The sequence below is a fragment of the Sus scrofa genome, chromosome 1, assembly GCF_054392235.1.
Source record: "Sus scrofa isolate SSC_HxYL_T2T_F1_AM1 chromosome 1, Sscrofa_HxYL_maternal_Yorkshire_Landrace_v2.0, whole genome shotgun sequence".
NCBI classification, from domain to species: domain Eukaryota; kingdom Metazoa; phylum Chordata; class Mammalia; order Artiodactyla; family Suidae; genus Sus; species Sus scrofa.
In genome coordinates, this window is record NC_139383.1 from 272,194,013 (window position 1) to 272,217,724 (window position 23,712).

Here is a 23,712-nt window from a genome sequence, read left to right on the forward strand (position 1 = left end):
CAAGTAGTGAACATGAATAATTTCACTTCACTTCCCCACAACTCTTTGAGGAGGACACAATTCTCAGATGAAGAAACTGAGGCAAAAAGAAGCATCCTCCCAAGACCCAGCTCGGCTCCTTCTTTTCAGTCTTCTTGGACCCTGACCCTGCTCCCCAGCCTCTCCTCCCATCCCTACCCTGAACTTCCTCTTTCTTAGTTCCTATTAACACCCTATTGTAATTGCCTGTTTCCTTAGCCACCAGCCCTGCCAAGATTGAGTCTATGACTGATTCATCTCTATGTCCTTCACCCCAGGCCACAGGCTTGGATTAGGAAAAGGAGTAAGTAAATAATAAATAAGGAAAAAAGCAAAAGCCATGAACTTCCTATGTGGGTACAGAATAAAACATCACAAATAGCACTGCATCAAAGATTTTTTTGGGGGGTGTGTGTGTGTTTAAGGGGTTTTATGAATTGCCTTTTATTTGTAGAGCACAGCAGTTTACAATCTTTCTTAAAATAGGCCTGTATTTCTTAAACAACTCTAGTTACTTTCACACAAAGAAATAGGGAGTTTTCATAAAGCATTACATGAAGTGTACAGGGAAGGGCCTAACCTCAGGCCCCAATATTGTCAAGATGAAAAGGCATAATTCCCAGGCGTCCCCATTATGGCTCAGTGATAACTAACCTGACTAGGATCCATGAGGACTCGGTTTGATCCCTGGCCTCCCTCAGTGGGTTAAGGGTCTGGTGTTGCTATGACCTGTGGTATAGGCTGGCAGCTGCAGCTCTGATTCAACCTCTAGCCTGGGAACCTCCATATGGCACGGGAGCGGGCCCTAAAAATAAAAAAAAATAAAATCAAACAAACAAACAAAAAGAAATAATTTCCAGTCCTGAATAGGCTGTGTGGAAAGGCTTTATCTTCCCCTTGACTTTCACTCTGACTGTAGAAAGAGCCTGGACTTTGGAGACAGATCTGGTTTCAAATCCCAGTCTACCACTCACCCAGTTGTGGAAACTTAAGCGTGCTTACTTTCCTTTTCTGAGCCTGTTTATTTATTTGTAAAACTGAAGGTTACACTTAACTTGGAGGTAGTTGGCGTAACTGAAATAATAAATTGAAATAATAAAGTGGCCAGCAAGTACCCCCAAAGTGGTAGTTATAATTACAACTGTAGTTTTTTATTATTTGAAGTGCCACTGTCATAGGGCCAGCTGTGTGGTCTTCCAGGAACACAGTGATGTGGAAACATATAAACTAGGGGTTATGACTGAGCTAACAGTGATTGCGTGGCACCCAAATGTTTAAGTTCTCATTAAAATAATGGGACGAACACACTCCTGCCTGGGGCATTCAGAAGACGCTAGGACTAGCAGCTTTTGGAAGTGCAGCCCTCTCCTGAATCCTTCCGACAGCCTTCCCAACTCACTCTGTCTGACCAAGCTTATTTCTCGTTTCCTTCATTCACTGATTAATTAAATCAGTAAAAATTTTGCTAAGCACCAACTCTGTGCCAGGTGCTATTTGACACTGGGGATGTTTTGGAAAACCAAGCAAACACACTTCCTCCTTCTACCGAGTGCCCGGTGAGTGAGGGAGAGATATTGCCACAAACAGGCAATCTCCATGCGGAGACTTGAATGGGGGAATCCATGGCATTGGGTGGCGGTGTGCTGGGAAATGATAAACCATAAGCTCTCAGGGTGGGGGTGAGGCAGGTCAGGAAGAAGGGAAGCCCTGACCTCTGTAGCTTTTGCTGAATTCCGTGGTGTAAATATTGCCACCATGGTTGATTTCAGATGACCATGTGACATCACTGCATGTGGAATCAGGAAGTGATGGGCAACAGCACCCAAGTTATACAGTATTTCTACCATATAGATAAATACTGAAATAACTCTAAGAAGTTCCTGTGGTTAATGAACCCGACTAGTAATCATTAGGTTGTGGGTTCAATCCCTGGCCTCACCAAGTGGGTTAAGGATCCTGCGTTGCCGTGAGGTGTGGTGTAGGTGGCAGACGCAGCTCAGATCCCACATTGCTATGGCTGAGGCTGTGGCTGTGGCTGTGGCATAGGCTGGCAGCTACAGCTCCAATTGGACCCCTGGCCTGGGAACCTCCATATGCCACAAGTGAGGCCCTAAAAAGACACACACAGAAAAAGGCAAAGAAAAAAAAAAAAAACCAACCTTTAAGAGCATAGGTACTAGTACAGTAAAGCAATGAGGAAGTGATGTATTTTGAGAGGTTATTACCTTTATAATTTAATTACAAACTCATGTACATTAATTTTTTTTATTGAATGCTGTGTTTAACAACTAGCTGTCAAAATTCCTGGAAATTTAACAACTAGCTCCTGCAAGCCTGTTCAAGTTGGCTCTAGCACACCACTGAAGGGACACAGGCTGCAGCAAAGAACAGACTCCTTCCCTTCTTCCAGGTTGGCTGCCTCTGACCTCCACACCTTTGCTTAGTCTGTCTGTGCCCCTAGAAGAAGATCAAAGGATGCTGTCCCATTCCTCATCCCTATTCTTCCTCTTCCTCTTCTTCTTTTTGTCTTTTTAGGACCACAGCCTCAGCATGTGGAAGTTCCCAGGCTAGGGGTTGAATTGGAGTTGTAGCTGCCGGCCTGCACCACAGCCACAGCAATGCTAGATCCGAGCCGAGTCTGCAACCTACACCAGAGCTCACGGCAATGCCAGATCCTTAACCCACTGAGCAAAGCCAAGGATCAAACCTTCATCCTCATGGTTGCTAGTCAGATTCGTTTCTGCTGAGCCATGAAGGGAACTCCTCCATTTTTCTTCTTTTTTTCTCCTTTGGCCATCCTATGACAACATGGATCTCCTGGGCTAGGGATCATATCCAAGCCACAGGTGCGACTTAAGTCACAGTCACAGCAACGCCAGATCCTTACCCACTGTGTCCCAGCACTCCCAAGACTCTGTAGATCCCATTTCACCACAGCAGAAACTCCTCCATTCTTATTCCTTATGTCCTTTCTCCTAGCAAAACTGTCTTTTCTGCCTGGCTTTCCCTTCTCTTCTCTCTATCAAAGGGTTACAGTGGGAGCAGTCAGGTTTGTGTAGTGTGACCACGCCACCCATGCAGAGTCCATTGGCTAAAGCATCTGACTCAAGTTAGCCTGTGGGCTGCAGACAATGAGTGCAGCTCACTGCTGGGAGAAGCCATTTGAGGAAAGCAGAGATGCTTGTCTGATGTGAGGCAGGGCAATGAAGCAGATGGGCAGAGACGGAATGATAGAGTGAGAGTATGTCCTGGGTTTCTTCGGTACTCAGGTCCTGCTTCTGGTCTGACCTTGAGGCTGCATCTCTGACCTAGGGCTCCTTGGCATATTCTAGGATCTTCTAAGAGCACTTCTTCAATTACTCCTTCGCACAAACTCTCCACTTGTGCTCTGCTTCTAGGAACCTGCTATAAGGCATTCACTGCTCAAAAAATACTTCTCTTACATACAGAAGAGACTTGTGGTTGCCAAGGGGGAGGGAGAGGGAATGGGATGGACTGGGAATTTGGGGTTAGTAGATGCCGACTATTACGTTTAGAGTGAATAAGCAATGAGGTCTTACTATATAGGTCAGGGAACTATATCCAGTCTCTTGGGATAGACCATGATGGAAGATAACATATGACTGAGTCAGTTTGCTAGACATCAGAAATTGGCACAACATTGGAAATCAAATATATTTTAATTTTTTTCTTTTTTCTTTTGCTTTTTAGGGCCGCACCTGTGGCATATAGAGGTTCCCAGGCTAGGGGTCAAATTGGGACTGTAGCTGCTGGTCTATGCCACAGCCCATAGCAATGCAGGATCCAAGCCGAGTCTGTAACCTACACCATGGCTCATGGCAAGGCTGGATCTTTAACCCACTGAGCAAGGCCAGGGATAAAATCTGCATCCTCATGGATGCTAGTCAGACTCATTAACCGCTGAGCCATGACAGGAACTCCTCTTTTAATTTTTAAGATGTAAAAGAAGGAGTTCCCATCATGGCCCAGTGGAAACGAATCTGACCAGGAACCATGAGGTTGTGGGTTTGATCCCTGGCCTCACTCAGTGGGTTAAGATCTGGCATTGCTGTGAGCTGTGGTGTAGGTCGCAGATGCAGCTCAGATCTGATGTTTCTGTGGCTGTGGCATAGGTCGGTGGCTACAGCTCCAATTAGACCCCTAGCCTGGGAACCTCCATAGGCCGCAAGTGTGACCCTAAAAAGTAAATATAAATAAATAAAAATAAAATGAAAAAAATATACTTAATAACTTGATCTTCAGATATGACCGTCTTCACAGTCCCAGTTAATTAATCACAATTGTTATGTCCCAAACTCTTATTTCACATCCTCACAGTCCAGCTCGATCAGTCAGTGGATTAGTCAGTGGATCAGGTATCCACTCCTGATGCTGTCCATGTGTTTGGGGCAGGGTGGGAGTTAAAGCACAAACATGGGTGCCAAATGAGGGCTACCCCTAAGGGTGGGGAAAGGCATTCTCAGAAGAGGGAGCAGGTACTCCCCACCCCCCACCCAGTTGTCTACTGTATGGTCTGGGCGTGGCCTTTGTCTCCCCCAGCCTCAGGCCTGGAAAAGAGGTGGTCTTCAGGTAAAAGACATCAAAGTTCCTCCTTGAGAGGAGCTCCATATCAATAAGAACGAGAAGACATTCCCACTGAAGGTGAGATCCAGGGCAGATAGCTCCTACTGATCCCAAAACTAGTAGGGAGAGGAGGACAAAGTTGGGTCTAAAAAGAAATGAGAATAAGACACCAAGGCAGAGGGGCCTTCTGCATCCATGCCAGGCATCCATGCCAGGCATCCATAGAAAAGATCGGGCCCAAATATATCTTGATGTGCTGTGAAAACACACATTGTCCTGTTGATGTACGCAACAAGACACACTGTCCTGTTGATATACGCAGAGCAAAGTGCTAGGAATTTTTCTTGGCCCTCCAGTGTAGTTTTGGTTCTCATCATTGATGTCACAATCATTGTTTTAAATTATTTCTGGTGGCAGCCTAGGCTTACGGGCTTCTCCAGTACCCAGTGGAGCAACCAGAGGGTTCTGTGGGCAAGACTCTCTGCTCTCTTGGCATTTTTGCCATTTCTAAAATGAGGGGGTGGACAAGATATGCTCCAGGGTTTCCTCCCTCCCAGGATCATATTCTCCAGTTCTCTGGAGACAAAGATTCAGAGGTTTCCCTCTCTTTGCCCTGAAAGAAGTAGCTGGGGTTGGAAATGATATGTTAGATAATTCTAGGTCTTCTGTATACTGGGGATTGTAATCAAAGAGCATAGAACCAAATAGTCAGTGTTTATGCCTTTCCCCCCACCTGTCCCACAGTGGGCCAGAGGCAGCCTCTGAAAACAGCAGGGTGTGGCAGAGAGAGGGTAGAAGCCTCCCTGGTGCCGGTGGGGGTTGGAGAGCTGCTTCTGTTTTCAGAGAAAGTGGAACTGGACAGAGTTTCCCAAGCCAAGACCAGTGGGGGAGTATGACATAGGACATTGAGCAAAGTCTAGAGAGAGGGGGCCGAGGACTCAGACAGGTACTGTGTCACTTGCAGGAACTCAGGAGAGCTACTTAACCCTCTCTGTGCCTGGGCCTCCTCCTCTGAAAACTACACATGGTCATGCCTACCTTGGGGGAGGGGAAGTGGGTGAGGAAGTGAGGATGAAGGGGGGGTAACATATAGGTAGCCTAGAGTATGGCACGAGGTGTTCAAGGAGTGGTTCTGGTAATTACTAGAGTTGTAGGAAGAGCCAGGCTAGGATTCCCCAGGTCCTGTGGCTTCCTTGGCTGCTACTCAATGGAAAAACAAGGAAAAACAACTACAAAAATGAATGCTGTGCTCTGAGCCTCTCTGCCACTTAAACACCAGTTTTTCTGTCTCTGATTCCCAGTACCTGGCAATTACTGACTTGGCACATTTTACCTTGTGCTGGAGGGTGACTTACCCAACTGAACATGGGCTGCTGTCAGCACCTAGGCTGGGGATGGACATCTCGATCACCTGGTCCAGGCTCCTGCAGCGTGAGTTCTTCCAACTTGGAGTCACAGAGCAGCTGCAAGAGGCCAGGGGCTCACAACTGCACTGAGACTGTTTTGGGGGAGGCTGTGCTCTGCCCTGCACCGTCAGAAATGGCTCTCTCTCAAATGCATGTGAGATGATACTGCGACAAATACAATATTACATTTGTTTAGAAGTAACCTTGCCTGCATCTTTTTGACAATGTGGATTTGTTCCATCATCTAAAATAATATCTGCCATCACACTAATAAGAACTTCCATTTATAGAGAACCAACAGTACTGGCCATTGTACTAAGAGTCTTTCTCTCACTCAGTCTTCCCAACACCCTCATGAAAGGGAAATTATTATGCCCATTTTACAGATGAGGAACCTGAAACTTTGGTATGTTAAGTCACTTGCCCAAAGCTATAGGACTAGTGTCAGGAGGTCCAGACTCTAAGCTCCTGCTTAACAATTTAAGGACAGGGATGTGCTTTGGCATTTCTAGTTTCTTCCTTCTGAATGCAGTTGAGACTCCTATTCCTTTGTTCCCATCAGTGGGTCTAGTTGCTGTTTATACGCCTCCTCTTCTTTTGTGGGTTGGTTGCCCAGTTCATCCAATGAGAGCTTTGCCTCCTGAAGCCTGACCTCCCCGAAGTTGAATCTGCCTCCCCACGTTGCCACCCCAAACTGAGCTCTTTTTGCCCCGGCGCTCCCTGGGTCTCCTCCCTTCCGCCCTAGGCTCCTGCAGATCTCCCCTCCCCGCCCCGGGCCTGTTTCCTCCAGAGTAAAAGCAGGGAGCTTGATGCCTTCCTTGGGGAAGTAGCGAGGAGGTTGGCAAAGTGACACACAGTGCACTCGGCGAATACTAGCCTGGAGCCAGAGTCGCCATCCTCTCGGCAGCCTGTGGGAGGGGCCTGCGCCCCCCCCCCCCCCACTGCCCCGCGGCCCCGCCCCGAGGGCGGCTCCCGCCCGCGCCCTCCCCGCCCCCGCCCTGCGACCGCAGCGCCCCTGCCCCGCCGCCCGGAACCAGCTGAGCACAGCTGGACCCAGCAGCCGCCGTCGCCAGCGCCGCAGCAGCAGGTAGGGGATTGGGAGCAGCTGGGGACCCCGGGCATCTGGGTCCTTCGCCCTCCTCTCACGGTCCGAGCTCGCCCGCGCCTGGAGCTCGGCCTGGCAGCCGCGGCATCGCTGGAGAAGGGTTTTCTCTCCCACCTCCCTGGTCCTCCAGGGGACCAAGGAGAGATGGACTGAGTGAGGGGCTAGGGCAGGGGACGAGAAGGGGCCGGGCTTCCACCCACAGGCCCGGTTGTGCTACGAGCACCTGAGCTAACTTTGACCCGGTCCGCGCGGGTGAAGTAAATGGGCCTGGGGTCAGGCCAGCACTCGCTTGCAGGTCTGGGTGGTGGCTGTACTGGGAAGTCTGCTGGACCGATCTTTGAGTCCAAAGTAAAAATGCCTTTACCCGCGCACCTCCGACGATGAGGAGCCCTCCACTTTCTTCCTCTTTCTGGGCCCAGGACTGTTAAAAGTTCTTCCTCCTGCTCGTCTGCTTGCATTTGCTACCTGTGCGTGCTGTCTCTTCCTCCGCCCTGCAGAATCTATGTTACCTTCCCTGACTCGCACGGAAGCTTCTTTCAGAGTTGAAGACAGTGATTGGGATCCTGTTCTCTTTCTGGTCCCCCCAGCTCCTCCCGGGGCCATACACCCCAGACCCGGATTACAGCAGCACCTTCCCCTGGTCCAGCGCAGGCCAGCTGCTCTGGGCAGTGACCAAAGGCAAGCCTGGGCTCTTGGAGGCTGTTGGGAACAGAGGGGACATTGGCTTCTTCTGCAGCCCCTCATCTGCTCTCACACCTTCCTCAGAGTAAAGGAACTCTTTTCAACACCCAGAACTCTGAAGAGCCAAAGACCTTCAGGGCTGCCCTGGGGTAACTGCTTTTTGTGGAATACAGGGCCTCTGGGGAAGTGCCTCTTGCCTTTCTTTCTTTTTTTTTTTTTTTTTTTTTTTTGCCTCTGAGGACTTTTCAGAGGCTTGATCCTGCAAGTCCTGTTCTTCCAGGACCATATTTCTGACCAGGACATGGAAACCTCTTGCTGTATTGCTCTATACAGTGACCATAGCTCATTGGAGTCTCAGCCCAGCCCCATTCCACAGTTGAGAGAACTGAAGAGTCCAGAGAGTTTGTGACTGGCTGATAGTCACACAAGTGAGGAAGGGGCAGGCCTGGGACCCAGTTGCAGTGGGCCCTTTGCTGACGCCTGGCTGGTGGGGCTTTAGACTATTTGTTGAGTCTCAAGTTCCATTCACTAAGAAACCGAGCAACCCCCGCAACATACACTCACACATGGGAGTGCCGGGTGGTGTTTCTTGGGGACGTTAATTAAGGCGAAGAGGCTTGGAACCGAGGAGGAAAGGGAGGCAGGACATTCAGCATCCAGCTCCTTAAAACTCCATTTTCCTTTTTGGGGCCTCGCTATTTATAAATGCCTTGGAAATTGTAAACAGCCGGGGGAGCTTGGGTTGGCACCCGGGTGAGTTTCACAGCAGCAAAGGTTTCCATGTGAATCAGGGAATGGAATTTACTCCAGAATTTTCCATAGTCTTTTTTATTGTGGACTAACATGAATTTGGGAAAGCAGGCAGCTCCTAGGAGGGGGCTGTAGGCTTTGCCTCTGAGGGCATTTCTTTCTTTCTCTCCTTTGATTCTCAGCACTCTTCTGGGCCTGTGTTCTCTCTTGCCCTGTGAGGGCCCAAGAGCCCTTGGGGGAGGCGGGGGGCAAGGATCTTTGTCCTCAAGATGCTTCTCAGCTATAATACTGAGTATTACTTCAGCCTTTCAAGGGGTGACTAAGTCTGTCTTGGTGACCCAGACCTTGAAGGTAAGTAATCATTCCCTATGAGATAAAGCGAATGGAGAAAAGACATTCTAAGAAGCAGGATCAGCTTATGCAAAGGCACTGAGGTTTTCAGAGCAATCCTCAGAGCTAGGATGGCAGAGGAGGGGAGAGTGGAGTGGTGGGAGTTGAGACTGTAAATCAAGATTTGGGCTTTATCCTGAAGGCAGTGATCAAAACTCTCATTAATCTGATGGCCGATGTAGGGGATGCATTGGAAGGGGCTAAACTGGAGGCAGGGAGGCCCCGAGGAAGCCGTTGGATGGCCGAGTGAAAGAGAGTGTAAGTCCGAACCAGAGCAGTGGCCATGGGATAGACCAGAGGGACATATTCCTGAAGCCCAACCGAAGAAGCTATCAGAACTTGCAGTTAGTTTTATCTACAAGCGGACAATAGGCTGATATCTATTGGGTAAGGCTTCTGAGTTATTCTGAGTTTTTCAATGTTGGGTCTTTTAAAGCAAAGAAAAAAAATTGTTAAAGACTGTAACGTAGAGGAGTTCCTGTCGTAGCTCAGTGGTTAACGAACCTGACTAGTATCCTTGAGGACACGGGTTCGATCCTTGGCCTTGCTCAGTGGGTTAAGGATCCAGCATTGCCATGAGCTGGGGTGTAGGTCGAAGATGCGGCTTGGCTCCTGTGTTGCTATGGCTGTGGCGTAGGCCGGTGGCTACAGCTCCCATTCAACCCTTAGGCTGGGAACCTCCATATGCCGCGGGTGCGGCCCTAAAAAGACAAAAAAAAAAAAAGTTTGAAAGGTAGAGAATAGAATAAGCTTCATCCTTTTCAACCGTCTTCTCTCTCCAGAGGTGGCCCCTGTTGACAGCTTCTGCTGAGCTATCACAAGCAAGGGCTGTAGACTGGATGCCTTCATACTTCTTAGCCAACAGGTGCCAGTGGGTCTCCGTGTGGGTAGTTTGGGTCTCTCATGAGAAGTTGCCAAGAGAGGGAGATGATTTCTGCATGGTCTGTCATCCTTTGCTGAGGCATCGGTCTCTGATTTTCTTCAGGAAAGCTTTACAGCCTGTATCTATAGCCAAGTGTGTATATTTGGTTACTAGAAGAGACTACAGGACTGAGAGAAACATTGACTTATAGTCTGAGTTCTTCTGAGTGACCTTAGGCAAGTCCCAGCTCTCCCGGCCTCAGTGTCCTCATCTGCAAAATGGGGGGATATTGCCTCCATGATAATCATAAAAAGATGATACCTTTTAGGAGTTCCCCTTGTGGCTCAGTGGGTTATAAACCTGACTGGTACCTATGAGGATGCGGGTTTGATCCCTGGCCTCGCTCAGTGGGTTAAGAATCCAGTGTTACAGTGAGCTGGTGGAGGACACTGCTTGGATTGGGCGTGGCTGGGGCTGGGGCTGGGGCTGGCAGCTGCAGCTCTGATTTGAACCCTGGTCTGGGAACCTCCGTGTACTGTGGGTATGGATCTAAAAAGCAAAAACAAAACAAAACAAAACAAAACAAAACTTTTAGTAAGCCAAGCACTAAAACATCACTTTTTGTTTCCTCACAACCATTCCTCTGAGGTAGGTACTATTATCCGCTTTTATAGGTGAGGTAGCTGAGGCTCAGAGAGGCTAAATAAGGTGCCTCAGGTTGTGCGGCTGTTAGGTGATGATGCCAGGATGCCTGAGGTCTGACTGTAGAGCCTTAGCTCTTAATTACTCACTAAATGTTCTCCTGAAGGTTCCATCTGGTCCTGATACTAAGAGACCTGGGCAGGGGAGTTTTGCTGTGGCTGTGACAAGGGATGCAGGTCAGTGGGCAGGGCTTGGGGAGTGCAGCCCTGCAGCAGAGGGGCCTGGAAGGGCCTCTCAAGGCTGTTAGCATATTCATGCTTTTCTAGATTTATCTGCAGGACTCCAGAGTGGAGGTCTGTCTCCCTTCCATGTCAGGCTTTGAGAGGACACAGGCTTGCTCAAGGTTACTTGGTGAGTTCGCAGGGGACCCAGCCAGGCCCAGGAATACCCCCCGCCCCCCGCTCCCCTTCACCATTTGAGCCCAAGCTTTCTGGGGGAGCCAGGAAGAGTGGGTACCCCCAGCCCTACAGTATTTCCTGAGAAAATGCAGGCAGACGCAGGGAAAACTAGGTCCCAGGAGCCATGCATTTTTGGGGGGAGGCAAAGAAAGAGACTAGTGTTCAGGCAGCTGGGGGATGTGAAGTAAAAATATCTCCTCTCTTTCAACTGAGTGAGCATGTGTCATATTTCAGCCTGATGTGGTTTGTGAGTTTGGAGACCACAGGCAGGCTGGGTTCCTGCTGCTCTTCAGCTTTTCCTCCCCACCCCCACCCCCTTCTGTAGACCGCTCTCCCCTGCCCTGCCTGGGACCACATCAGCAATTTAAGGGCAGGGTGGAGGACAGTGGTGGGCGTGGAGGGCAAAGCTAGACTGTAGAAGGCCTGGGCTTGGGCCCTGGTTTTGCCACTGACAAAATCCTGAGTGACTTGAGCTAATCTGTGCCTTCCTCTGGGCCCCAGTGGCTACCTGGCACTAGGGGGTGGACAGAATAATGTCAGGCTTTCCTGGCTCTGGTGGCCTCTGAGTCAGAGGACTTTGTGCTCAGTGCAGGAACAGGGAACTCACTCTCATCTGTAAGCGCAAAGTGAGCCTGCAGTAGTCATCCATGTTTAAGTGACTTGCACCAGTGCTGGCTGGAGATTCAGCTACTGTTCATACATTTGGTCTTTGTGGACTGAATCAGTTGCCCATTTTACAGATGAGGAAGTTGAGGCCTAGGATTCATTCATGTATCCTAGTCCCTGTTCTCCCAGCAATAAGGATCAGGGCCCTTGTCTGTAGTATTCTTACTGCCTGTTCACTTTTTATCTTCACTGACGTGTTAATCTTTTCATAACCCTACTAGGGAGGAGATATTGACCCAGTTTTACAGATGAGGAAACTGAGGCTTGGCCTAGAGAGATGAAATGACTTTCTCTTCTTCGAGCCTCACAGTAGCCCTAAGATTGTTATGTGTGCCATTTTCTAGATGAGGAAACTGAGGCCTGGAAATGTGACTGCTTATGGCCTGGAGTCCCCAGGGGCCACATGGCCAGTGAGGCTCCTTCCCAGGCCCCCCCTCCTACTCCTTTCTGGTACCTGGTTGGTTCTGCCTTGGAGGGAGCCTCTGCACCTCTTGCATTCAAAGCTTGGACTCGGAGAAGAGTTTTCTTCCTGGGCTGTAACCTGTCCCTGAAACATGCCCTTCCCCAAGGGGCTCCAGAAGCAGTTAGAGCCAAGGAGCTTCTCAGGGAACTCCAATGGAGGTACCACACCGGTGGGAATGGATTTATTTATTCTGCTGAACTGGTTAAGCAAGCAGCCTGTTTCTTTCCAGCCTCAGCAAGGATATCATCTGGGTCCAGTTTATTTGCCAAACAAAGAATATATACACTTGGTGTATGTGAGCCTTCAGGGTGGGGCATGGCCCTTAATTTTCCTTCTTTAGTGGCTGTGGCTAGGTTGAGCCTTTGGTGTATACTCGGTAAATACTAGTTAATTTGGGTGGAGTGGCAAAGCGATATGGGTGAAATACCCCATGACTTTCCTTTCTTTCTTTCTTTTTTTTTTAAAGCCACACCTGCAGCATATGGAGATTCCCAGGCTAGGGGTTGGATCAGCCACAGCCATGTGGGATCTGAGCCATGTCTGTGATCAACACCACAGCTCAGGGCAATGCCAGATTCTTTTTTTTTTTTTTTGTCTTTTGTCTTTTTAGGGCCACATCTGCAGCATATGGAGGTTCCCAGGCTAGGGGTCGAATCAGAGCTACAGCTGCCGGCCTACACCACAGCCACAGCAATGCAGGATCCAATCTGTGTCTGCGACCTACACCAGAGTTCATAGCAACACTGGATCCTTAACCCACTGAGTGAAGCCAGGGATTGAACCTGCAACCTCATGGTTCCTAGTCAGATTCGTTTCTGCTGCGCCACAATGGGAACTCTGACTTTCTTTTCTTTTTCTAAATATAGTAGCTCTTTGGAGTTCCCATTATGGCTCAGTGGGTTACAAACCCACCTAGTATCCATGAGGAGGCAGGTTCGATCCCTCGCCTTGCTCAGTAGGTTAAGGATCTGGTGTAGGCTGGTAGCTGCAGCTCCGATTTGACCCATACCCTGGGAACTTCCATATGCCACAGGTGCAGCCCTGAAAAAGGGGAAAAACAGCTGTTCATCATAGAAAATTTAGAAAATAAAAAAGTATATTAAAAAAGAACTATAATTCTGCCAACATGAGATAATCACTGCAAACATTTGGGCCTGTTTCCTTCCTGATATTTTCAGCACTTTTTTTTTTTTTTACCCGCCCACATAATTGTGGTCATATCGTGTTTGTAATCATCTATTCTGACTCTTCATTTTTTTCCAACATTATAACATAAATATTTTCTCACGTTATTTAGGACTTTAATTTTTTTAAAGAGTTTTAAAATTATACTATATCCAAGTAGATAAATGTGTGTTTATTTAAAAAATCTTTTATCCCAGTACTCTGGGGAGTTAAAGGAATGAAATAATGCATTTTATTTGTAAAAACAGGTTTTATGCTTTGTTTTTAAAATGATGATGGCTGGCCTGCTTTTTAAGAATCATTGTTTATTATTATATCTATCGTGTAAATGGTTCACTTAACTGATTCTCTTATTAGTAGGCATTCAGACTGTTTATAAACAGTGCTGTGATTAACATCCTAGTGCATAAATTAATCTTCTTTCATTATTTTCTAGAAGAAAGTCCAAGAAATGGAGTCGTTGGGTCAAAAATGACATGTTTCCATCTTTTGTTACATTTTGCGAAATTGCAGCTGTGGTGTAGGTCACTGTTGGGGCTCGGATCCTGTGGCTGTGGCTGTGGGGTAGGTCAGCAGCTCCAGCTCCAATTTGACCCATATGCCATGAGTGCAGCCCTAAAAAGACCAAAAAAAAAAAAAAAAAGAAAAAAATTATTGGGAGTTCTCATTGTGGCTCAGCAGGTTAAGAACCTGACTAGTCTCCATGAGGATGCATGTTCAATCCCTGACCTTGCTCACTGGGTTAAGGATCTGGCATTGCCACAAGCTGTGGTGCTGTGGCTATGGTGTAGGCTGGCAGCACAGCTCTGATTTGACCCCTAGCCCGGAAACTTCCATATGCCGAAGATGTGACTGTTAAAAACAGCAACAACAACAAATTTTATTTCTAAAAAATGCTAACCGTCATCTGAGCCTTTAGCAAGTCATAGTAGTCACATCAAAGCTCACTTGTTGCACATCACCACGGTAACAAGTATAATAACAATCATGAAAAAGGTTGAAGTGCTGTGAGAATTACTGAAATGTGACACAGAGACACAAAGTGAGCAAATGCTGTTGGAAAAACGGTGCCCATAGACTTGCTGGACACAGGGTTGCCACCAGCCTTCAGTGAAAATGCAGATTCTGGCTCAGTTGGTCTGGATGGGGCCTGAGACTCTGCATTTCTAATGAGCCCCCCGGATGATGCAGACCACCTTTGCATGGTAAGATTCTAAATCCTTTGTTAAGGGCCTACGCTAGAGCCTCCATCTCTTGTTTATTTATTTACTTATGTGTTTATTTATTTATTTTAGGGCTGTACGTGCAGCACATGGAAGTTCCCAGGCCAGGAGTCAAATTGGAGCTGCAGCTGCCGGCCTACACCACAGCCCCAGCAACACAGGATCTGAGCCATAACTGTGACCTATGCCGCATCTTGTGGCAACACCGGATTTTTAACCCACCGCGTGAGGCCAGTGATACTGTGTTGGTTCTTAACCCACTGAGCCACAGCAGGAACTCCCTGGCTCTCTTCACGTCTTATCTTTGAGGTTCTTTCTACCTGTCATATTTGCCTCCCTCATCTCTTCCCAGCATTGAGTTAGACCTTATTTGGTCCACAGTTATGTTTTTAGAATCTGAACAACCCTTGAAATATTTTGCTGCCTAATTGCAGCTTGAGGTAGGGCCCTTCTTTAGGAGAGAATGAGTCAGTAAGAAGCCATCTGAAGGGGGAGAAATAGAGTTGAAGAACCGAGCATTTGGCATAAACATTTCCACCAGAAGTTTTTATACTTAAGATTATAAATATTATTTTCTTACGTCTGTAGGCCACAAACTACAGCCCTCGGGAAACCCCAGTCTGCTTTTGTGTGCTTCTAAGCAAAGAATGGTTTTTCAATTTTTCAAAGGTTGTATAAAAAAAATCCAAAACTAAACAAGGAAAAATATACAACAGAGAGGGTATGTGGCCTGCAAAACCTAAAATATTTACTATCTGGCCCTTTATAGTAAAAGTTTGCTAATGACCCTCTGGTCTAGAATAACTGGAACTTTATATTTTTCTCTAGTGAGCAAGAGGCCCAGCCTCACAAGTTGAAACGCAGTGAAACTAACATATCGGGCAGGCAGCCTGACTTGGTGGGAGCTTCCCAGACATCTTAGCTGTGTGACCCTGAGCACATTATTTCTCCTCTCTGAACTTGTATTCTTCCTTCACAAAATGGGGACTGTGACATCTGCTGGCCAAGTTACTGTGAGGATGAGACATGATGTATGTAAAGGTTGTGGCACTTGGTGGGTGCTCAGGAAATGACAACCCTTGTCCTTTGGGCGGCCATTTGAACCCGTGGGGCAGATATGCTGCCCCCACCAAGTTGAAGGGTCCTCCCAATGAGCTGGGAGCAGTCTTTAGGAAAAAAGCACCACTTTTCCATCCCTTCCCGACCACCTCTTCCCCCAGGGCAGAAAGCCCCTCTTCAGCCACCTGGATAGATGGGGTTCCTGGTATTTGTACTTTCACTATCTGCAAGCTCTCTACCCACTCTTCCCACTATTAGAAAGTGTCTGCTCTCCCTTCTCTAAGATATAATTCAGCAAACAGGCACCCCATGATCCCCAGGCTGGGATGGCAGGCACTGGGAGGAGACCCTGCTCTTTATGGCTCTCCTTGGAGCACGTGGGCTGTGACCATAGCCAATGGTTTATGGACCTTGTTTCTAAGTTGCAGCAGCCTTAAGGTCCAAAAAGGAAAACTGGCCAACTTGGAGTTATCTGGAGCTATTCTAGACCCAATCCAGTTTGAGACGCTCCAGTTCCTGGTGTCCAGAGCCCGGGGAAGAGTGTAATACCCTTTTTGCCCATAGATGGCAGCACCTACACCCTTCGCCATCTCTGTGTGAATGTGTGTGTGCCTGAGTGTTTACACGTGTGTGTGCAGGCATGTGATTTATGAGTTTCTTCTTTTGATGAATCTGGAGCTGTGGTGGCCATGCGCTAGGCGCTGGGACACACTGGAACAGGTCTTAGTCCTATGGGGGAGGCTGACTTGGGAGTAGACCTAAATAGTGTGACAGGGAAGATGGGTGGGGGCTCAGAAGAGCTCAGCTTCATGGGGGAAGGGTGGTTAGAGAAGAGTTCGTGGAGGAAATCTGGGCTTGATCATGAGCGGAAGGAGAAAAGAAGAACAGCAATGAAAGAGAGTCCGGGAACAGAGGAAACAGTCTGTGCAAAGATTACAGGAGGATTCAAGGAACGGAGTGCAGCTGCGTTTGCCTGGAGCTTGGAGGGGTGTGGGTGGAAGACAGGAACTGATGAGAGCCAAGGCTCAAGGCGCTGATGGGGGTAGATCATGAAAAGTGTTGAAAGCCTCACCGAGGATCTTGAGTTTTTATCTGGGGGCTCTCGGGAGCCATGGTTGAGTCTGAGCAGAGGAGTGATGTGGTCTGGGCTTGCCTGGAGCAGATGGCAGTGTTGGGGAGGAGAGAGGAAGTGGGAGGACCAGGTAGGAAGCCCTGCAGTTTCCCAGATGAGAGGCGATGGTGCCTGGACCAAGATGTTGGCAGTGGAGGTGGGAGGAAGTGGATGCGTTCAGATAGAACCGGCAGGACCAGACCATGTTGAAGGTGAGTTTGACTGAGCAGGGGAGGCTGAAGAGGGGGGTGCCCTGGTGTCTGGCCTGACACAGTGTGTGGATGGCGGATGGGGGTGCTGATGCTGAGATGGGGAGCATGGAGGGCGGGACAGGTTGCCCTTGGGAACAAATGCAGCACCACTGGTAAGGATGAGCATGAGGTTTGGAAGTGTATGGAAGAGCGGGGGTGGGGGGGTGTGCTGGATTTGAAAGGGGGGACTTAACAGAAAGTGGGAAGTCATTACTCATTGGCAGGAACTCAACTCTGCTTTGATCTCTCTCATGGAACCAGGAAGTTTCTGTGGAACTCTTTGAAGAGAGCCCACGGGGGTGGCATTTAACCTCAGGTCCTCGGGCCCAGATAAGTGCCCAACCTCTTCCCAGATCCCTTGCTATGCACTGGTGCCACTCACAATGAAAAAATCCACAGGAATGTCTGGGCCATTTATTGTCAGCTAAGAATAGGGTTCATTTGTGTCTTAATCCCAGGAGCCTGCATTTGAGATCTTGGACTCTCTCCCCTTGGCTTCAGGAAGCTGGTTTGGGCAGAGAAATTTTCCAGTTTAGGCAGGAGCCAGTTCGCTCAGCTGCTCGGGAGTCAGCTGCTCCCTGAGTGTAGCTGACTAGGACTCTGGGGAGTGAGGAAGAGTGAAGATATGGCTGTTCCTGAAAGTGTGGGGGCTGAAAGGCTGGGCTGTGCCACTCTGGAGCTGAGGTTGGCTGGTCCTTTTTGCATCATTCAGCATATACCCACCAGCCCTGCTGTTTGCCAGGTCAGGTGCCAGGTCAGGAGCTTCAAAGGCAAAATGGTCACATCTGATGAGAGAGAAAGACCCATCACCAAATAATCACAATATAGTCTTGCAATAATAGAGCAATGCTGGGCAGAGAGGTGGGAATATGGCATGCATACAGCTTGGGTCCCCAGACTGCACAAATACAGGATGAGAAAGGTAATTTCTAGAAAAAGACTTGGAGATTTAATTGATGCATCAGAATAAACATATGCACTGTTCAGATACCCTGGACATGTTTTATCTCATTTAATCTTCACAATGACCCTATGGGGGTAGGTTCTTACATAATCTCTCTTTCACAGAGAAGGAAACTGAGACTCAGAGACATGAAGTAACTTGGTTAAGTTACAGATTAGTCAAATGAGGGGCCGTTTTGTCTAACACCAGAATCTTGAACCACAGCTCTGAAGTTGACCATAAGCTAAATTTGGTCATGCAATGGGCTTACCTTAAATGCTCATGGGATTTGAGGCTGGATAAATAGAGGCATGATATTTAGAATGATGGAGGTGAGAGTTCTGCTTGTCCTGCTCTAGACAGAGCTCATCTAAATGTTTAAAGCTGAGGTTTATGCTATCAGGAGGGACTGGGTTCATCTGGAATAGATCAGGGCAACAGGGTAGCCACCTCGGTCTCAGGAAAAGCTGGAGGAAGTGGGGCGGTACAACTTGTAGGAGACTTGAAGGATCCAGGGTCACTGTCTTCAAGTCTCTAAAGAGCCATTGGGAAACAGAGTGACAGACCTGTTCTGGGTGGCCCCAGCGGGTACAGCTAGGACTGGAATAGGGAGAGAGACTTTAGCACATCCTAATGACAATTCTTTTAACCAGCTAAACTGTCCAACAAAAGGTCTTGGCAAGAAGTGAGTGCCCCATTGCTGGAGGTGTGCAAGTAGGAATTGTGTGACCCTGGGGATAGGGGTGGGTGTTGGGGAGGAGTGGAAGCATCAAATGAGGCTTTGACCAGATGACCTGGAACCCCTGACCCTAAAAATCTTGGTCCTCTCTTTACAGGTAGTGCTGATAACCCCTTGTACTTCAGCCTTGGTCCTGACACCTCTTGACAAAGCATCCCTTTTCACGTGACAGCCCTGCGAGGTAGGTAGTGCAGTGCAGCCCAGCATCCTTCTAAACCCAGCCCTGGCTGCCCAGGGGAGTCTGGAGGGGACAGTGAGAGCCGCCTCTGGTGGCCTCAAAGGGATTCAAAGGGAGTCCCTAAGGTTTTTTCCAGTTAGACTCAGAGGATGTTTCTGTGCATTGTTTCATTTGCTTCTCAATCCCTTGAGCCGGATGCCAGGCAAGGGAGATCCTGTGGGGAAGCGGCAAGAACTGGGCTGGGTGCCAGGGTGCCTGGGCCCCCACCCTGGCTGTGCTGCTTGCTCGCTGGGTGACTGCAGGAAAGTGCCTTCCCTCTCTAGGCCTCTGTAAGCTCTGCTGTCAGAGGGCGGACTCCTCCCTGAGAGGAGGAGGTGCAGGAATTCTCCCTGGAGGCTTAGGAGAGGTGAGAAAAGACCGGTGTGGCCTGGCTTGTTGTTGAGAGGAGTGTGAGTGGAGGGGAAGGTGGATGAGTCATACCCACCTGGGGAGGGCTGGCAGGGCTGGCAGGGTGGGGCCCACCTGACTATCAGATTCACAGGTGACCTGCTGAAGGAGGCTGAGAGGCAGAGGGTGGAGCGCAGAGGCCTCAGCTAGAAGCAGGACACCTGGTTCAGGTGCCAGCTTGGGCCTCGGTTTCTCGGCCTGTAAAATGGCTGCATTGGTCCCCCCCACCCACCTCACAAGGTTGTCGTGAGAGCTGCACCGAGCTCATAGATGCTGAAGGGCCTCGTGAGCTGTGCAAAGAGGAACCATCCGCACTAGGGGAATTACCCAGCTTCCAGTGTCAGAACAGAAAGGAGTGACTTTCTAATAGCAGCCATGTGGAGAGCCTGGAAAACACCCCCCCAGCCACAACCAGGTCATGACATCACCCTTGGCTGCCAAAAGGAGAAGAGGCTGAGAGCCTCCAGGGCTTACTCATTCCTGCAGTCCAGCTGGCTTCTGCAGGGGGGACACGATAAGCCAACCACCATGGGAGTTGTTCCTCTTTCCCCAGACTTAGATGAAAAGGGCCTTCCAATAGTCCCCAGAAAGCTTTGTCCTCAAGGCTGGGGATGCCTACAAGGCCCACTGGGCCCAGAGCAGGGCACTTATTCAACTTCAGCTGCAGAAGGTTCTAGACACAGGGGCATCCCCGGTGCTGCCGAGGTGGGAGGGTTGGGGACCGTCTTGGTTCTGATGTTCCAGACTTTGAGACTGAGCCCTGACCACTCCCAGAGCTGAAGTGCCTCAGAGTGATCTGTCACCAGAAAGAGAGTCATGTAATTAACACTTTGGGTGACAATGACACAGGGACCACCTTCTGCTTTCCCCATTTTACAGAAGTGAGCACCCATGGAGTGCATGTCAGCTGAGGACTTTGCGTGTTCACCCCCCCCACCCCCCCATCCCTGAGCTGTGCCCTGCCTCTCTCCCACCTCCAAGAGGGCTCCAGGGACCACCTTTTGGTCAAAATCCAGGGGCATTTCCCAAGGTCTCCACATCCCACTTCTCTGAGCCTTGGATATCTCCTTCTTCTAGAAGCTTACTTTCCTTTTTGCTCTGGCAACCTGTACTGTCCACTTTATCTCCTACTCCTCTGACCTCTTAATCAGGGCCCTGTTTTTTTTTTTTTTTTTTTTTTTTGCCTCAAATGTTCAACAGGATTCCAACCAACCACTTCTTAAGTTACTTGGTTAGGTTCATTCATTCACTCATTCATTCATTGATACGTGCATTCACTTGGCAGATATTTAGGCCCTAGACTGGGTGTTGGACAAGCAGCAAAGAACAAGATTTTTCCAGCCTTCATGGGTCTTACATTAGTCCTTATGTGCATAACAAATTCAGTCTTTCTTCAGTTGTAAAAGAACAACCAGTGTTATGAGGGTATATGGGATGGGGGGTGTTGAGGTCTTTTCTGGACAGATGAGGGAGGCCTTTCTGAAAACGCTCACACCCGAAGATGGAGTAGAAGGTGGCTGAGTGGGCAGGGAACAGAGTCCCTGGCAGAGGGAATGGCATGAGCGAGGCTCTGAGTCAGGATGTTGCATGTGTGGTCCTTGAGGAACTGAAAGGCAGGAGCGTGATGGGGAAAGGAACCGGAGATCAGGCAGTACCTCGGTCGTGTGGGCTCTTGGGGTCCTTGCTTAGAGTTTGGATTTTATCCTAGACCCCTGGAGAAACACTGGAAGGTTTAAAGTAGGGAAGAAGTTTGCCCTGACTTAATTATAGAACCCATGAAAGAGGGTCGCAAATCCCACCCTGATGAGCCCTGAGGATGTAATTTTTGGTTCTTCCACACTGTGGCGTCCTGGTGCCGTGCCTCAGCATGAGGCTTGGTCTTGGGCAGTCCTGGAAAACTCTCTGGCTTTCTCTTGGAAAAAACCACTCTCCAGCATTCCCTGGGCTCCTTGCATTTTTTCATTCCTGAGCTTCTGTGCTGGTGAGGGGAGATGAATCAGATCCAGTCCTGGGAGATCCAGACTTTTGGTGGCTGATGCCCCGAGAGCCAGGCAATAAGTGCCAGGGGTGCTGGGAGCCACGGAGGGCTTCCTCCTGAGTCCGGCACTGGGCTGGACTAGAGGATGCAGTGGTCACTCCAGGCGAAGGAGATTCGTGTGCAAAGGCTTAGCCCCCTGGTGGAACTGCTGTGCTTGGGGACTCGTGAGCAGAGCAGCTAAAGCAGGAGGTGGGGGGGGTGGAGGTGGAGAGGGGCAGGAGTTGATGGGGAGAGCTGGGATGGGAGATGCCTGGAGTGCAGGGTCCCGATCCTCTGGGTACCAGGGAGGCGTGGCTTGAGCAATGGGATGTGAGAACAATGAGTTGGTGGGAGGCGGAGGATCAGAAAGGCAGCGCTGTGAACTGGTTGGAGAGAATGAGTGGTCACTGGGTGAAACCTTGTCACTCCCACCTACCCACACATACACAGTTAAAAGGCTCTGTGCCTCTTTCTGTCCCGTGCCCTGATGGGTCATTTCCCCATTGGTTGGCCCTCCTGAGCTGTTTCACTGGGATTTGGTCACACCCTGGGCTCCAGGCAAACAGGTGTGAGCATCACTGTGACTCAGACTTTCTAGGTGCTTCTGGACACATCCTTTAACCCCTCTCAGCCTCAGTTTCTTCATCTGTGAAATGGGAGTGATAATAGGGTTGTTGAGGATTGATGATGGAGAGTAAAGTCTTAAGCTTATGCCTGGTACCTAGTGATGGCTCGATTATCTTTATTTTTGGATGGTAATGGCCCAGGCCAATGTCATAAATGGCCCTTTGGGGACTCCTTCTCTGTGGCCATAAGTCTGTAATCTGAACTGGAAACAAAGTGTCCCCAGCAGCCCCGAAGGAGGCCTCTGGTGGGATGCTGAGTGATTTGGCCTTTTCCTTCCTCCCACTGGAGTGTGGCCCAGGGCTGGGCTCAGAGGCTACACCAGGTCTTAGCTGTCTGTTAGTGCCCTAGCACTCAGCACAAGGCTGGCCTATGATGGTTCCATAAATACTAAGCAAACAAACAAAACTTAAAGGAGTTCCTGCTGTGGTGCTGTGGGTTAAGAATTGTACTTCAGAGTGGCCTGGGTCACTGTGGAGGTGTGGGTTGACCCTGAGCCCAGTGGAGTGGGTTAAAGGATCCAGCTTGCTGCAGCTAATTCAGTCCCTGGCCTGGGAACTTCCATATGCCACACACTTGGCCATAAAATTTTAAAAATCAGTCAATCAATCTATCAATCATCCTGCTAATACCTTTATCTTATGGCTGAAGAATCTGGAGCCCAGAGAGGGACGGTGACTCATCTCAGGTCACCCAGCCCTTCAGTGGCAGGGCTTGGACCTGGCTCCTGTATTTTTTGCAATTCTTATTTTTAAAATACTGATAATTTAAAAGAGTTCCCAAGTTGGCCAGGGGAGGGGTACCAATGGAATGGACATTCCAAGGCAATTCTGGGGAACCTCCTGGCTAGAAGGACCCCAAGGATATCATGTCCAACCTCCCAGTTTACATTTGGGGAAACCGAGGCCCAGAGAGAGGTAGAGACTGGCTCAGAGTTGCCAGAGAGCAGAAAAGCAGTCACAAGGCCCATTTCCAATAACCTGCAGTAGGTGGGTGGGCTCTTCCCCGCAGCCCACTGTCTCGTGTCTAAGAAAGTGAATTAGAGCATGATCAGTGGTTTCCTGAGGAAGTTCTGGGTTTTAATTGTGTTGAGGAGAAGGACCGTATCTGGAACTGTGCGTGCCCATGTGATGCCCGTGGAGCCGGGCCTGGCACAGCTATTTCAGACCAAGCCACAAGGTCCTATTTATAGGCCGATGTGATTAGGTTGATGTGGGTAGAAGTGACCCGCCTCTGCCCAGCCCAGCTATGGCGGAGGAAGAGGCTCTCGGGGGTGACTCTGACCCATGGGTGAGTAGCAAGGGATCTACTTGTCCCCAAAGCCTGTTCAGAAAAGGGGCTCCAGGGAGGCCTCGGGGAAATCCCTGTCCTGACTCGCGGTTCAGCCACCTACCAGGCCCTCTGCAGAGATGAAACCAGCTCTGATCCTATTCCCTCCTGGCTTCAAAGTCCTCTGCTGCTTCAGATCAGGCCAGGACCCCTAGCAGGTAGGCCTCTCCAGTGTTTACCCACCAGGTCTTAACCCCAGCCATGCCTTTCCAGTGTTTGCATTCTCCTGTGCAGGCCGCACCTCTGAGCCTTTGCTTTTGCTGTTCCCTCTACCTGATCTGCCTGTTCCCTGTTCTCTGAAGACAAACCTCCATTCATCCTTTAAGGCCCTGCTCAAATGCTCCTCCTCTGTGGCTCCTCAGGCCCTGGGTGCTTCCTACCTTGTGCTCTTGCTGCTGAGAGCCACCTGAGAGATTACCCAAGTTTATGTGTGTGCCGCACTGGGCTGGGGAGTCCCAAGGCAGGGTCTGACACAGGAAAGAAAGGAGAAGAGACACAATCTCACACCTTTGATGAGCCATGATCTGCATGCCAGGCTATGCAGTCGGTACTGTTAGAAGATGTGCAGGAGTGAGAGTAAA

At 49.3% G+C, this 23,712-nt stretch overlaps 1 protein-coding gene across 26 annotated transcripts in view; it reads left to right on the forward strand.

Moving 5' to 3' along the window:
* GSN (gelsolin) overlaps positions 1–23,712 on the forward strand; it is a 77,258-nt gene that overhangs the window by 12,348 nt on the left and 41,198 nt on the right. For 7 of the 26 annotated variants that reach the window (XM_085008463.1, XM_085008648.1, XM_085008794.1 and 4 more), the window contains 2 exons: positions 238–322; positions 18,634–18,717. The gene's annotated coding sequence lies outside the window, so the exon portion shown is untranslated. 26 annotated transcript variants of the gene reach the window in all.